This window comes from Haemaphysalis longicornis, unplaced genomic scaffold (assembly GCF_048455015.1).
Source record: "Haemaphysalis longicornis isolate Haplotype H1 unplaced genomic scaffold, Haemaphysalis longicornis Haplotype H1 scaffold_2, whole genome shotgun sequence".
Lineage (NCBI taxonomy): Eukaryota > Metazoa > Arthropoda > Arachnida > Ixodida > Ixodidae > Haemaphysalis > Haemaphysalis longicornis.
This window is the reverse complement of record NW_027526295.1, coordinates 6,769,483-6,783,108: the sequence shown is the minus strand read 5'-3', so window position 1 is coordinate 6,783,108 and position 13,626 is coordinate 6,769,483.

The window sequence follows — 13,626 nt, the reverse complement described above, 5'->3', positions numbered from 1 at the left end:
AACTTTTTTTCGAGCCGCGCAACTTCCCCTAATCTGGCACCAATCTCAAACCATATCCCCGCGTTAACGTCACTGTTCAGAGCCACAACAGATAGAATGAATAGACTTGAACCCAGCTGATAGCGTAACATAAACCAGGGAAAATATCGGCGATGCGCACTGAGCGCGTTGGTAGCAGCCAGATCAGGCGGCGGCCATGTTTGTTGCCACAGCGATGCCTAATCGAGAAAGCCGTTTCAACGAACCCGGACGGAAAGCGAATCGAGTTTTAGAAGCTATCGCTTGCTTCGTTTCAGTCTTTCTATTTGTGCCATTTCTGTGTTTGCGATTGACCGACGATAAAAGCGGTGACCGGGATGCGGGAGGCTTTCGTCCCCGCCGAAACTGACATGAGCATCAAAATCCGTGCCGTTGAGGCTCTTCTGGAGCAGTTTGGCGCAATTTTCGCGCTATTGTAGCAGCTTGGCGCAGGAAAATGGAATTGTATCAAAAAGGCGCAATATGCGCAGCTGTCTCACCCCTGGCCCCGGTAAGCGCCTTCATACCCCGCATCTTGCTTGCACTAAAGGTTTGATACGTGGTGTCAGCACTTCTTTGACTCCTCCGGAGGTGCTCTAGCAGTTTTCTGTGGCTGGAGCTATTTCAGTCTATCGGTGCAATCGGGTAGTAAATGCAACCAGGGTGCCCACTGAATCTGTGATTGCCACCTCTGCGGGATGGTCATTCCCCTAAGAAATTGAAGTATGGCCGCTTCTGTTTCGGGTTGAACCGCTCAAACCTGGGCCATTACAGTGCCACAAATGCTGGCGCTACGGGCACAGCCAGGGAGGCTGCAAATCAGCGGCCCGATGAAGGGCACGCGGACTGGAGATGTTCAATGTTGCACAGGAGATGTTCAATGTTGACTTTGAGGGGGGGGGGGGGGGGGGGGGCTCACGCGGCTCACGCAATTTCCGGGTACGCCAGCCGAAATGCTAGTTAGTATGCCAGCAAAAAAGACATGGCACCCGCTCTGGTGTAACTCTCTATCCGCCGGATGTATCTTTGTTTCTTGATCACCAGTTAACAGAATTAAAAGCTGGCCAAATCTGTACCTAGAAAAGGTGCCGTCTCACATCGGATAAAGTGAGCAAAGTCTTGTTCATTACCCAAATCTTCATTTGATGCAGTGTAATTTTTGTATCTTTTTTTTTGTACCGCGTCGAATGTTTTGTGTTGTATCTAGAACAATTTCTTCTCGCGTTGCAGCTCACTATGATGAGCGTTTTTCCTTTGCTTTTTTATAACCGCGCAGTGGGAAATATGCTGCCTTGGTTCTACTTGTAAAATGGTATGTTCGAGATGTCTACCATTTTTTATGCTTCTGCTCGTTGTCTTGCGGTTATTGAGAGAATTTTTTTTTTCATGTCGAACTACATGTATATAAGAGCGTGTATGTATATATATGCTTCAGCAGGCAAATATTCATTTTATTCCTGTTTTTATCGATGACTCGGGTTGTTTGTAAACTTTGTGTTGGAATCATTTGGCAGCTTTGCTTATTCCCTCTTTGGGGATAGCGATTGCTCTGTTTGATTCTATAGGGACCGGGCGGCCGTTGTATGGCACCACCGTCGCTTCAGCGAACAGCGCCGCCCGTGGCGAACCGCTCGTCAGTGGAATGCCGGTGGAGGTCAGCGCAGCGTAACTGTGCATGGCTTTCTGTCGTTTTTCTGCGGTGCGGCTTGCAAAGCATACGTAACCCCACGTGCATTTTTCAGATCGGTAAATCTTGAGCGTGGATGTGACGGTTGCGAGGCATGCCATGTGTGTGATTTACGCCCATACTCAGTATTTACAAATAGCAGACGACGCTCAATGCGCCAAGCTGGAAGTGAAAGTTCGTTGCTTCATGCAATTTTTTTATGCCTGCATGCAGTTTCGCGTATCGACGAGTATACTGCAGCTAAATGCTCCCACAAAGCCGGTGTGTGCAACCGATCTAGGAATGATGCGGCGCTGGCCTTGGGCAGATGACGAAACGGCGTCGACGTCGTGCACAAGCGAAAGACAAAGTTGGGGGATGTCTTCTAAGATTTACCTCAAAACAGAAATTGTGATGGACGACGCTTCCGTAACTTCATTACCTACGGCTGAAACGTGTTTAATTTCACAGAAATGCTCTTACTACAGTCATCGGGAATCGTTGATAGAATAAATACAGCATGATAGTAGAACGTTATTGCTTGTCGTGGAGAAGCATTACTTTACAAGAATTGCAATGGTTGCTGGCTAGTTGGTAAATGGTTTTTGAAAAACCAATTCCTGCGTGGCTGAAGGACGCAGGACAGGAGGGTGCCCGAAACCTTTACTCAGCTTCACAACTGAATGCTGCGGTCGGTTTACAAGCTGCCACCTGCGCTTGAAAAATCATGCACACCTTCGTCTAACGACGATGAGGGTTTATCGCAAAGCTCTATCGTATGGGTTTCCTTGGTTGCCTTCTGGGTTTCCTTGGTTGCCTTCTGGGCTAGTTGAGCGCCGAATTTGACCAGCAAGCAGTTTGGTCTTTTGATAGTAGCGTCTTCACTTTGACCATTTCCCATTCGATTTCGCAGGAAGAAAGCTTTGCGTTCAACCATCATAATCATTAGAAGGAGGGCTATATGATTTTGCTGTTTAATTTTGAACTTCCATGCCCCCCTCTCCAAATCTAAACTTTGTCCAGCGTGTCGGAAATGTTTCTGTGCTGGAGGACTCGGGCTGATGCACCCATATTTGAGGCAACTAATCGCGCGTTTTTGGTGTCTTCGCAAGGCATTACACGATTTATTTAGGTACTCTGTAAAGAATACTTAAGCATTCAAAACACCGGCTGACGTTAACACTGCCACATTTTTTAACTATCGGTGCCACCCTTTATTCCACGCAGGTGGTAAAACGGGAAGGGGAGGAGGGATGGTTTGTGGCTTGGGCTGTTGGGTGGGTGAATAACTTGGGACTTGATAAAACGACCACCACAAACGTGGGAGTTCCACTTCGGCTTTCAGACTCCCATGCTGTCGCAGTGTCGCTCAAGAAAACCGAAGGCACAAAGCTCATGGTTACAGAAAGTGTAAACTACCGCAACATTTCTACGGTTACACCGTAATCCATCTCGTATGCAGGTGCCTTTCTATTTAAAGCATACGTATCGAGGTATCCCAGCGGTAAGGCTGGCGTGGAAACCGTAGTCATTGAAACCAGTGAAGATAATTTAAAGTGGTATAAACGAATAATAATGTTGCTAATAGTTTTATTCCTACTCAGATCGCGCGGAGCCAGGTGCAGACCGCTGCAAAAAGCACTGGTGTCAATGTAGCCCATTCCCAACCTTACAAGCATCCAATAAGTTTGCGTAGCCGTTAGTACATTTAAGAAGAAAATAATACTACTAATAGTAGTTTTATTCGTACTCGGAACGGGTGTAGCCAAGCGCAGATCGCTGCAAAAAGCGCTCATGCCATTGCAGCCGATAACCAACTTTAGCAGCGTCCGACAAGTTTACGTAGTCATTACTGCATCTAAGAACCCAACACATCTGTCTAGACTTTGTTTCACCGCACATATGCGCTCACAACACCACCAAAACATTCAAAGCACCGAAGCAAACACGACAAAAACAACGGAAGGCTGTGTAGTCCAATGCACCGGTTCATTCCACTGACGAGGGGAGCGCCGAGTGGTGGCGCCACCCGTCCAGCTGCCCGGTCCCTATACATAAACAGGTGAGCTGTGATATACATTTCTGTGAACTGCTGTTGACACAATGTGTAAGGGGCTGATGACCTCTGTCAGACAAGAGTTAATGGAGTTCACTGAAAATTTATAATGTATTTTGTCCTTATTTTGACCGAATATGAGTGTGGATCTTCACAAAGACGTAAAAGGCCTTGGAATGACAATGAGGTCAACTCGTTTCTGCTCGCATGCTAGCTGTCTGTTCGGTATCATGTTAGTTTTGTGGTGTGTTCATCGTGACCAAAATATGAAGAGCGCCGAATGCGGCAGCTTCGCCAGGAGCCGAAAGAAACGACTAGTAGAGCGTGTTTGTGGGCTTATTAAAAAGTTTACAGAAAATTTACATTACGGCCGTGGTTGATCTTGAAATGCCGCAAAGACACATTTTTTTTTTGTAATGGCGATGAAACCAATTCTTTTCTGTACAAATACACCGGATGTTGTACAAAATAAATGTCTGAATAACAATTAAGTAATAATTCAGATTATGCAGGTTACAGACGTAAATGAACCGCTGAACCGTTCAAATGAACCGGTTCACTTCAGTGAACTGAGCCGTTCTGAGCCGCTCAGTGAAGTGAGCCGTTTTGCCCAACTCTAGCTGTCTGCTTTAGGGTTCCTGGGTGGTGCTTCCACAGAGCCTGCGGTCCAGGGTCCTGCAATTGCTGCACGCGGGTCATCCAGGCGTGAAGACCAAGATGGTGGCCCGGTCCCACGTTTGATGGCCTGGCCTGGACGATAACATTGCTCACATGGTGCAGAGCTGCCAAGTCTGCCAGGAGAACCAGCGAGCCTCGCGCCATGTGGAGCGTCATCCGCTGGCCGTTGCCGGAGAGACCCTGGTCCCGCCTGGATTTCGGGGGCCCCTTCAAGGGCCGCTACTGCCTGGTGGTGGTGGACGCTTTCTCGAAGTGGGTGGAGGTGCTGCCAGTCACCACTCCCTCGGCAGGAGCAACCATTGCGGCGCTGCGGCAAGTCTTAGCAGCCCAGGGGTTACCAGACGTCGTGTCCGACAACGGCACCGCTTTCGCCAGCGGGGAGTACCTGGCCTGGCTGACGAAGAACGGAATCCGTTGGATGATGGTTCGGCCGTACCCCCCTGCGTCAAATGGTGCTGCCGAGTGGGTGGTACAAACTGTCAAGGACAAGCTCAAGAAGACCAAGGCTGGGGATTTCCGGACACAGGTTGCCCGGGTCCTCTTCTCGTCACAGGACGTGCCGCCTGCGACCTCCTGTTGGGCCGGATGGTGAAGACACCGTTGGTCATGTTACGTCCGTACCTCCGGACCACAGCGCTTCTGAAGCAGAAGCTGGCTGCTGACCGAGGTTGCCATCCTGCGCCTTTGCCGGAATCAGGGGCTCTGGTCTTTGCCAGGAACTTCCGGCCTGGTCCACCCTGGTCCGCTGGACTTGTGCTCTCTCCAGCGAGTGCGTCATCATTACTCGTCCGCATGTCGGAAGGGACCACGTGGCACCGGCACGCAGACCATGTGAGGCCTCGCCTGGCAACTTCAGCCGCCCCTTCAGGAAGCCAGCAGACAGGGGAGCCAACAACTACACCGGCCGCTGTCAGCGAAGCACCAGCGGCTGGTGCTACTTGCGCCACTCGGTGCCAAGTTCGGTGCCACGTCTGCAAGGCCCACCCCTGCAGTCCCTTCGGACGGCGCGAGAGCGGCGCAGGCAGCACCCGACGCTGCCGCACCATCAACACCTGTGCTCAGGCGTAGTGCGAGACTGCGGAGACCGCCGGACCGTTACTCGCCGGGGTGACAGGCGTAGTTTTGTGTTTGTGTTGGACAAACAAGGGGGTAAGGGGTGTGACTAGTGTGTGGCGCCCCCCCCCCCCCCCCAACCCTAATCTTTGTTGGCCGCTAAGTTCGGTGGCCCCACCAGGCTCGGTGGGCAACATTGTGTGTGGCTGTCGAATAAACACCAACGATATAGTGCCTAGAATATTCTAGGCACTATACCAACGAGCACAGCGGCTCGCAGTCAGTCACCGTCACCATGAGCACGCTGCGGGTCGTCACTCGGCTGGAGGGTACCGCGACGTTCCCACGTTCACAAATGCGGGCCAAATCGTGACAGCCCGCAATTTACGAGTTGGGATTTTAACAATTTTATGAAGCTAAATAACATAGTACACCTGCGAACAGCACCGTACCACACCGTACTAGTCCAATGGGCTCGCGGAGTTGGCTGAGCTGTCAAGTATTCTTTGGGGAATATTAAAGCGGATATTTGGCCAGTTGGTTACTGACTAATGAACTCATACTTCTAGCGAACTTTAAGGGGGGACACTGGTCTTGAGGACCGAAAATTTGCCAAAAAATCAATTTCCTGTATTAATTTTATTTGCAGTCTACAGGTCCCAAAGAATGTACCTGCAAAATATCATAGCTGTATCATAAGTATTCACAAAGCTGTTGCCCTTTGAAGTCGCCTAAACGACCATTTTTGCCTATGTTTGCAAACTTCGTGCCCTGTTTTCTCAGAACCAATTTTTTTCCCACATGGTCAGCTGTCGGGTACAATATCTTGGGATGTACTGGTTCTATTTTTACATCATTTTTGCTGCATTCGAAAGCTTATGAACTGAACAGTGCAATAAAACCACAATAATATAGAATGTCTGTTTGCTGGTACAAGATTTTATGCAGTTAGTTTTACAAAAACATTGTAAATTTATGACCCGAAATTGAAGGATTTGCAGCGTTTGCAGAAACCATGCTAAAATTACTGCAGTGGTATAGTTTCACTCCCTGGTCCTTCTAGAGCACAAAGGGATAAAAGCTATTTCAGTATTTCATAGGTATATAATGAAAAAATTGCCCGAAACGTAGTGACATAACATGTTGCACGTCTCTAAATTTACACCCCATAGATGAAAACGGACTGCATATTTGTGCTCAGGATGTTGAAATACACTCAATGTGTAAATCTCAAGCACATAGGTTAAAAAATAACAAAAATGTCCTCAAGACCAGTGTCCCCCCTTAACACAGGACAAAGAAAGAAAAGACGAAACACACGCTAGACTTCAACTTGGTTTATGCAAAAGGGAAAATGTGCAAGGGCCACTGAAAACCCGCCTGGCAAGGATTCTGCACAGGTACCGCAGGACGCCGCAGGCAAGACACCAACAGGACTTCTAAAGGCCAATCCACACGGCGGACCAAAACGACTATTTGGACCGCGGTCCGCGCATCACGTGATAACACGTCACCAATTCTCGCGAACTGCCGTTGGACCACGCAGGACCGCAGCGCTCGCGGTTCAAATATTCGCTGAGACTTTTCGGTCCGCAGTCTCGACGGCGGCCCGCGACTATCAGCGTGGTCTGGCAGGGGCCGCGTCACGTGGGCGGAGCCGGGTCCAGTTGCGCCAATAGAGAACGGCGCGGGCAGCGCGGCTGTTTCGAAGCGCTCGAAGGAGCCTGTCAATCACCCTCGGTGGGATCGGCAGCGGGCTAGGCTTACAATCGCGACGCATACTCAATCCACGCTTTTACTAGCGAATCCTAGGCTCTTACTAGTGCGATGCTAGCCATCATTATCACATTGTTTTACGAATGTGGAGCACAATTTACGGGAAGAGTTCGGTTCCAGCAAGCGGTGACGAGCCGTATGCAACCAGGGTCGCCCCGCCGTCGCCGCTCGTCGTGTCGCCTTCGTGCCGACGACGCCGGCGGCTGCGTGAGTGCGCCCGCCCGGCTTGCATGCGGGTGGCTGTTAGTGTGGATGAAACATTTCGTGCAGGCTTGTGCGTTACGACATGTTGTCGCGGCCAAACGGCGCCTGTGTTCAACCTTCTAGCGTGCGAGTTCAGGCAGTCAGCCATTCGCGGTCCGCTCAGCCGGCCCGCCGTGTGGATGCGCTCTGCTTTGGTTCAGACCGCTGAGGAAGGTGACGTTTCATCACGTGACCAATTGGACCGCGGACTCGGTCCGTCGTGTGATGGTCGTGTGGATTGGCCTTAAATGGGCTACGATCTTCGCTCCAGGCTGGAGAGCGCAGTATCCGTTCCGCCCTCGCCAGTTGGCCCGTTCGCACTATTCCGTTTCGTCTACTTTCCAGCATTGGCTTGGCCTTCGGGGCCTCTAACATCTCGACGTCGCCGGCGCGCTGCCGTCACATCCGCTGCACGCTTTACAGTTGCAGCAACGGAGCTGTCCCAAATAACTTTCATGATACCGTATTTATTTGAATATAAGGCGAGGTTTTTTTCCAAAATTTGTATTCTCAAAGTCATATCCCGCCTTATATTCGAAGCGCGGTATATTTTACGGCAGTTTCTTCTTACTCTCCAAACTGCACCCTCGCCTTATATTAGTGACCGCCTTATAATCGAATAAATACGGTAATGCACCTGTGCAACGTTTAAATTACTGTACCATCCCAACGCGCCTGGGCAGAATGTGGTGATACACACCATGACGTATTACACACAGTCAAAGCGTAGCAGCGCGCGCCAACCGCAGCCAACGCGTCGGCTACGTCACGGGAGCGCCGACGTCGACAGTTTGGGGCAAGGAGGAGCAAGGAGCAGATGATGTCATGCCGACCCGCTCTGCCTTATCTCACCATCATTAGCGATTCACAGCAAGCCTGCCGCCTTTACCAGGCCGGTCTCGCCCCACAGCAAACCTTACCCATGCTACGCTGCCTACCTCCGGACCTAGAAGTGACCACTGTATGGACTCCTGGCCATGCTGGCCTGGTTGGGAATGAAGCGGCTCATGCCGCAGCCCGCGATCTGCACTACCGGGCACTCCCAACTTCAAGGACCGACACTGGGTGCTACCCTCCCACCACTGAAGACACGCTCCCTGCCCTTGATTCCACCTTCAGTGCCATACTGTCCCAGTACAGGCACACACTAAAAATATACCCCCCGCCCCACCCCTCCCTCCCAACACACCACGCCACCCTTTATCGCCGCCTGCAAACTGAAACCTTCTATAATCACCCCATCCTACACCACATCTCGCCGTCCCTTTTCCCCTACAACTGCCCGCACTGTCACATACCTCTCACCACCTACCACCTTGTTTTCTCTTGTCCTCACCACCCTAACCCCATCCCATCCCCCAACCCTGAGCAGTGGGAGTCCGAGCTGACCAGCTCAGCACCAGAGCGACAGCAAGCCCTGGTGCAACGAGCTCTGGACACAGCTCGGACTCGCGGCCTCCTGGACTTGGGAGGCTGAGCACATCGTGGTGTGCACAATAAACGTTTATTCCTCCTCCTCTGGGCTTTCTCCTGAGGGCAAGGATTAAAATGGATTTAAAATATGTTATACTGAACGGTGGCTGTTGAAACTTGCTGGGAGATAGCTCCTGATAAAAAGAAAGCATATTTCACATAGTTATCTAGCTTCGAAATTTCGTGTCACCACTCCTTTCAGCTCAGATTCACGGCATATGAATGAGGTTTTCACCCTTCGCTAACAGCACTCAGACTTCTAGTTGCGATTCGTCCTGGTATTCTTGGTGTCCCCTTCTCAGCACAAGGCCCATAGCCAGGAATTTTTTTCGAGGGTAAGAGGGGGGGGGGGGGGGGGGCACTCGCTGTAGGCCTTGACTATTTGAGGAAAGTACCCACTTCCAGTAATTATTTCCCGTAAAAATTGCAGTATGTAAATTATTTGAGTTTTAAGTACTATTTTACTGTTTTATATCTTTAGTTTGCAAAGGAATCTTCCCAATAGTACAATTTTTTATACGGACTATATGTCTCAAGAAATTCTGCTAATAAAAATAAAACTACGTTACTCAGAGCCAAAAATGAAAGGACAAACAGCCGAAATATTTTTGTACGTTTTTATTTTTGCATATGACAGGTTAAAACCATTGCCGCAGAAAATAAGGTGGGTTAAGGTGGTGGAAGAGGGGGACTGGTGTCTACTCCTTTGAGGTGGGGTGGTCCCGAGGCTGGCTCAGCGAAGCGAAAGGCCTGCCAGAGCCGATGTGCTATAGCGGATCAATCGATTCTCGAAAAATGCAAGGTCGATGTCCACCGAGGGACTGAAGTGCTTTGTCATGGAGCGCCTTAAAAGCATGGCAACTCCACAGGAGATGCTCAGTTTTGCAGGGCATGATGGGCACTGCGGGGTACGTACAATTGTGAACTAATGAGGTGCAACAGTGCTGGTGAGAGACGTTGACCAGTACACTCAAAAGTGTGCTGTGCAGATGGCAATATATTTCGTTTTACTGAAGCACGCTCGAGAGCTACACCCAATGTCTGGCTCTAAACGGTAGGTAGTGATCCCCCACACTGGCGCCTTAAGTTCAGGAGCCTAAAACACAAGCCTCCATGCCTTCATCGTAACCATTGCAATTACATTGCTCACGTCAATGGACTCCCTGCAGAGCGACATCAAAGCCAGCTCATTCAACCGTCCCTCAACAGAGCTGTTGCAAAGGTGGGTGTTGAGGCGCTTCCGCGTCAAAAAAAATTGCGCCCACCTCCCCGCGAGGGGAACCCTGTGTAGATGCGACGCATCGTGGGGTTCACTTGGTGTTTCCGTTGGATTGATTCTGAAATTGCGTGCAACGTGTCGGGAACGCGTATGATTATTATGTTTTATGATTATTATGTGTCATTGGCCAATCTTGGTCAATCTCTCTAAGTGGTATGCTTGGGGCTTCGCTGTCGCAACGACCTTTACTCCATCATTGTTGCTGTAAGTGGGAGCTTCTTTTCTTTTATTGCAAGTGTTAATCATTGCCCTATCATGCGTTGTATCAGTAGCATCTTGACGTAGTTTGAATCAGTCAAGGATATAAGGCGCGTTCGTAGCATTTGATTCTGTCTCGGTTTTGTGGCGCAGTGGGAAGGGCACCATGTACCTTGCGTTCCGCCCACAGGGTCGTGGGATCGAAATCGGGCGCCGCTAACTATTTTTTTTATAGTATAGGGGGAGGGGAGTGGACGGACAACAACGCCGTATGGAGGGACAAGGCGAGTGAATGAGATGCAGTTGCATCTAAAAGCTTCTCTCCGCTGCTGAGGTGACAGGACGTGTGGCAAGTATCTTGAGTAGAAAGCCGATATTTTGAAACAGGGTGGTGTTGCACTGCTTGATGGCCTCGGGCGCATGGCTTGACAGCTCTTCTGGAGGTGTTGCTTGCCATTTCTGCTTCCGCATGTCCCACTCCGAGATGTTTTGGTCCCATGTCCGCCGGCTGTAGCGACTCAAAGTTGCTGCTGGCGGTGTAATTAAGCAGCACGAGTGGGATGAAACAAGTCCGTCCATAATATTCTTCAGGGGAACAGGAAGCATGGTTTTCTGTAAATAGATTTTTCTGGGAATCTCTGGCTGAGCGCCGAATCCTCTCGCCGTTGCTTCACATGAATCAAGAATCTCCTTGAATTCATCGACATCTTTTCTGGTGTCACTAAGCTGTTTCAGAGCCAAGTCGATATGCTTGAGGGCGACGCTGATGTCAACGAAACAGCCTTGCAGGTACTGGGACAAACGAAGCGCAAGACTCAAAAACCTTTCACTCCCTGCCGGGCAGGCAAGAAAGTTGAAGCTGCACAGGCGAATGTGAAGTGCGAAAGGAGTTGCATTTCTCCCTGTTCCACTTTCCATAAATACTTCCAGCAACCCGACAATGTCAGGCAGCTGCGTGGTGGAAGCACTTATTTATGTATTTATTTGGATAAGTGCCCACAAACAGCATGATGCCTTCAGCGTGGTGTGATAATAAAATGTGATCTTTTGCCTCCAGCTTGTCGTAAACATTGCACGCACTTTACACAATTTGTGGGGTCGAACAGCAAAGTCACTTCACTCTGGTGCAAGCCGACAAGGCTTGCAGTGTCCAACGTAACCCAAAATTGAAAACTAAAGTTACGTCCGATGAAACTTTAAGCCAGCGTCTAAAGTTACACCCGCCGTAACCCACAATTAAAAACTGTAGTTACGTTCGACAGAACTTTAAGTTAGTGTCTAGAGTTACGTCCGGCTGCTTGACCTGTAAACGATATTGAACTTACATCCGACGTAAATGAAAATAAAAGAAAGGCACGTCGGATGTATTCTGACCATAGCGGTTAAAGATACGTCGGACATACACCTATCCCACAATCTAAAGATACGTCGTACGTACGCCGACCCCGAAAATTTTGCGGTACGTCGAAATGAAGTCCCCGACGCCCAGAGGATAAAGAAGGTACTGCGGGTATGGCCAGTGCATGACAGTGCAGGCCTGGTTTCCTCTGGAAATGCCACGGAGGAAGAGCCTCCCGTGTGATCTCTAGCGATTTGCACCGGATGAGATGACCACTGAAATATTGGTCGCTCGATTGTTTGTCTTGTTGGCCGTCTGTTAAGGGTGCAATCCTGGCTGGCTTCGTGGTGGTGAGGTGCCACCCCGAGCTCGTGAACAGAAGTCCTAGATCAAATCCCCCTGCTTATCTTTTTTTTTTGTTGAGACAGTGACCATAACTATGCATTTTTCTATCATTTTTAGACGATTAACCTTCCAAGGTGCCAGCTGCCACACATAAGTTCTCCCCCGCTTGCAGCGCGAAAAAAGAGGACCCATCTGTAGCTTGTGAGCTATGCCTGTGTTGCTCTAATCAGGTCTTTCCTTCCTTGACCAGCCAGAACACTGTGTTCCATCGGCACAACCCACAACTGTGAAAAATTGTAGCAAATTTGACTTTCGTTCCTCTTTCGTAAAGAGTTTATGGTGAGCCTGTTCTAAGATGAATGGCTGGCTTAGTTCATGATATTTAAACCGTGTTTTTTCACCCTGTGTGGACCGCAAGCTAAATGCTACCACTCCACATCAGCCTCCAAAAATCGAGTGATAGTTGCAGTGCTTCGTGTAATAAAAGCAGCACAATATATACCACTGCAGTACATCTTCTAAACATAATGCAGAAATTCATAGCAATGGCCATTGTCTCAAAAAAAGAAAGTTGAGCGGCTGGGGGGTTCAGATGAACTAACTTTAGCTTTCAAGTCTGGATTACGTCGGAGACTGGAGACTGGTTTAAACTCTGGAGACTGGTTTAAAGTTCCGTTGGACATAACTTCAGTTTCAACATCGGGTTATGTCAGACGTAGCCCTAGACACTCTGTTTAATAAACTGCACAACTGGGCTGAGTCGCCGCTAGTGATAACTAATTCTGAACTCGCAAGGGCACACCGTTGCCTTCCACCGTGGGGCAAACGTGTCAACAGCGCACGGCATCGCACGCCAGCCCGCAGGAGCCTTGTGCAGGCAGTCAGTGATGCCAGGTTATATTTGCTCACAGCGAGAGCAAGGGGAAAAGCACGGCCCTTCGTAAGATGATGGGAGCAAAAAAACTTGCCCTGCAAGATGCCAATTACTGTTCACAAAGGAACAGGCGCTGAGGTGCTCCGCTCACAGGGACACGCAATCGCCTCAATGTATGCTCGCTATTCTGCGGAAATAACGTACGCATCACGACGCACACTTAGCGCAAAAATAACATGGCGTACTGCGCATGCACAGTGCAGCGACATGAGGAAATAACGTACCCTATTTCTTTACGTAGTCACCTGTACGATGTGCTCTGACAGAACCGAAAGTGGACTACGCAACACGGGCCTGCCCTGGCTGGCACCTCCTGCGGTGCCAGAGCGCCCCCGACGCTTGGCCTGCTTTGAATGGCTCACGCACGCGTCTTCCGTCCGCAATGTGGAAAGCTTCAACAACTCCACGTTTAAACAAAGCGATAGTGCGGTGCAGATTTGGTGAGCAGCCGCATTTAATATGGTGAGAAGACAGGTGAGAGGAGGCTGCACCTTTCAATGATAACATTCAGGCACTGGCCCGCTGGCCCAAATGCCAGGGGAACACTATAAACAACACCTATTGCACA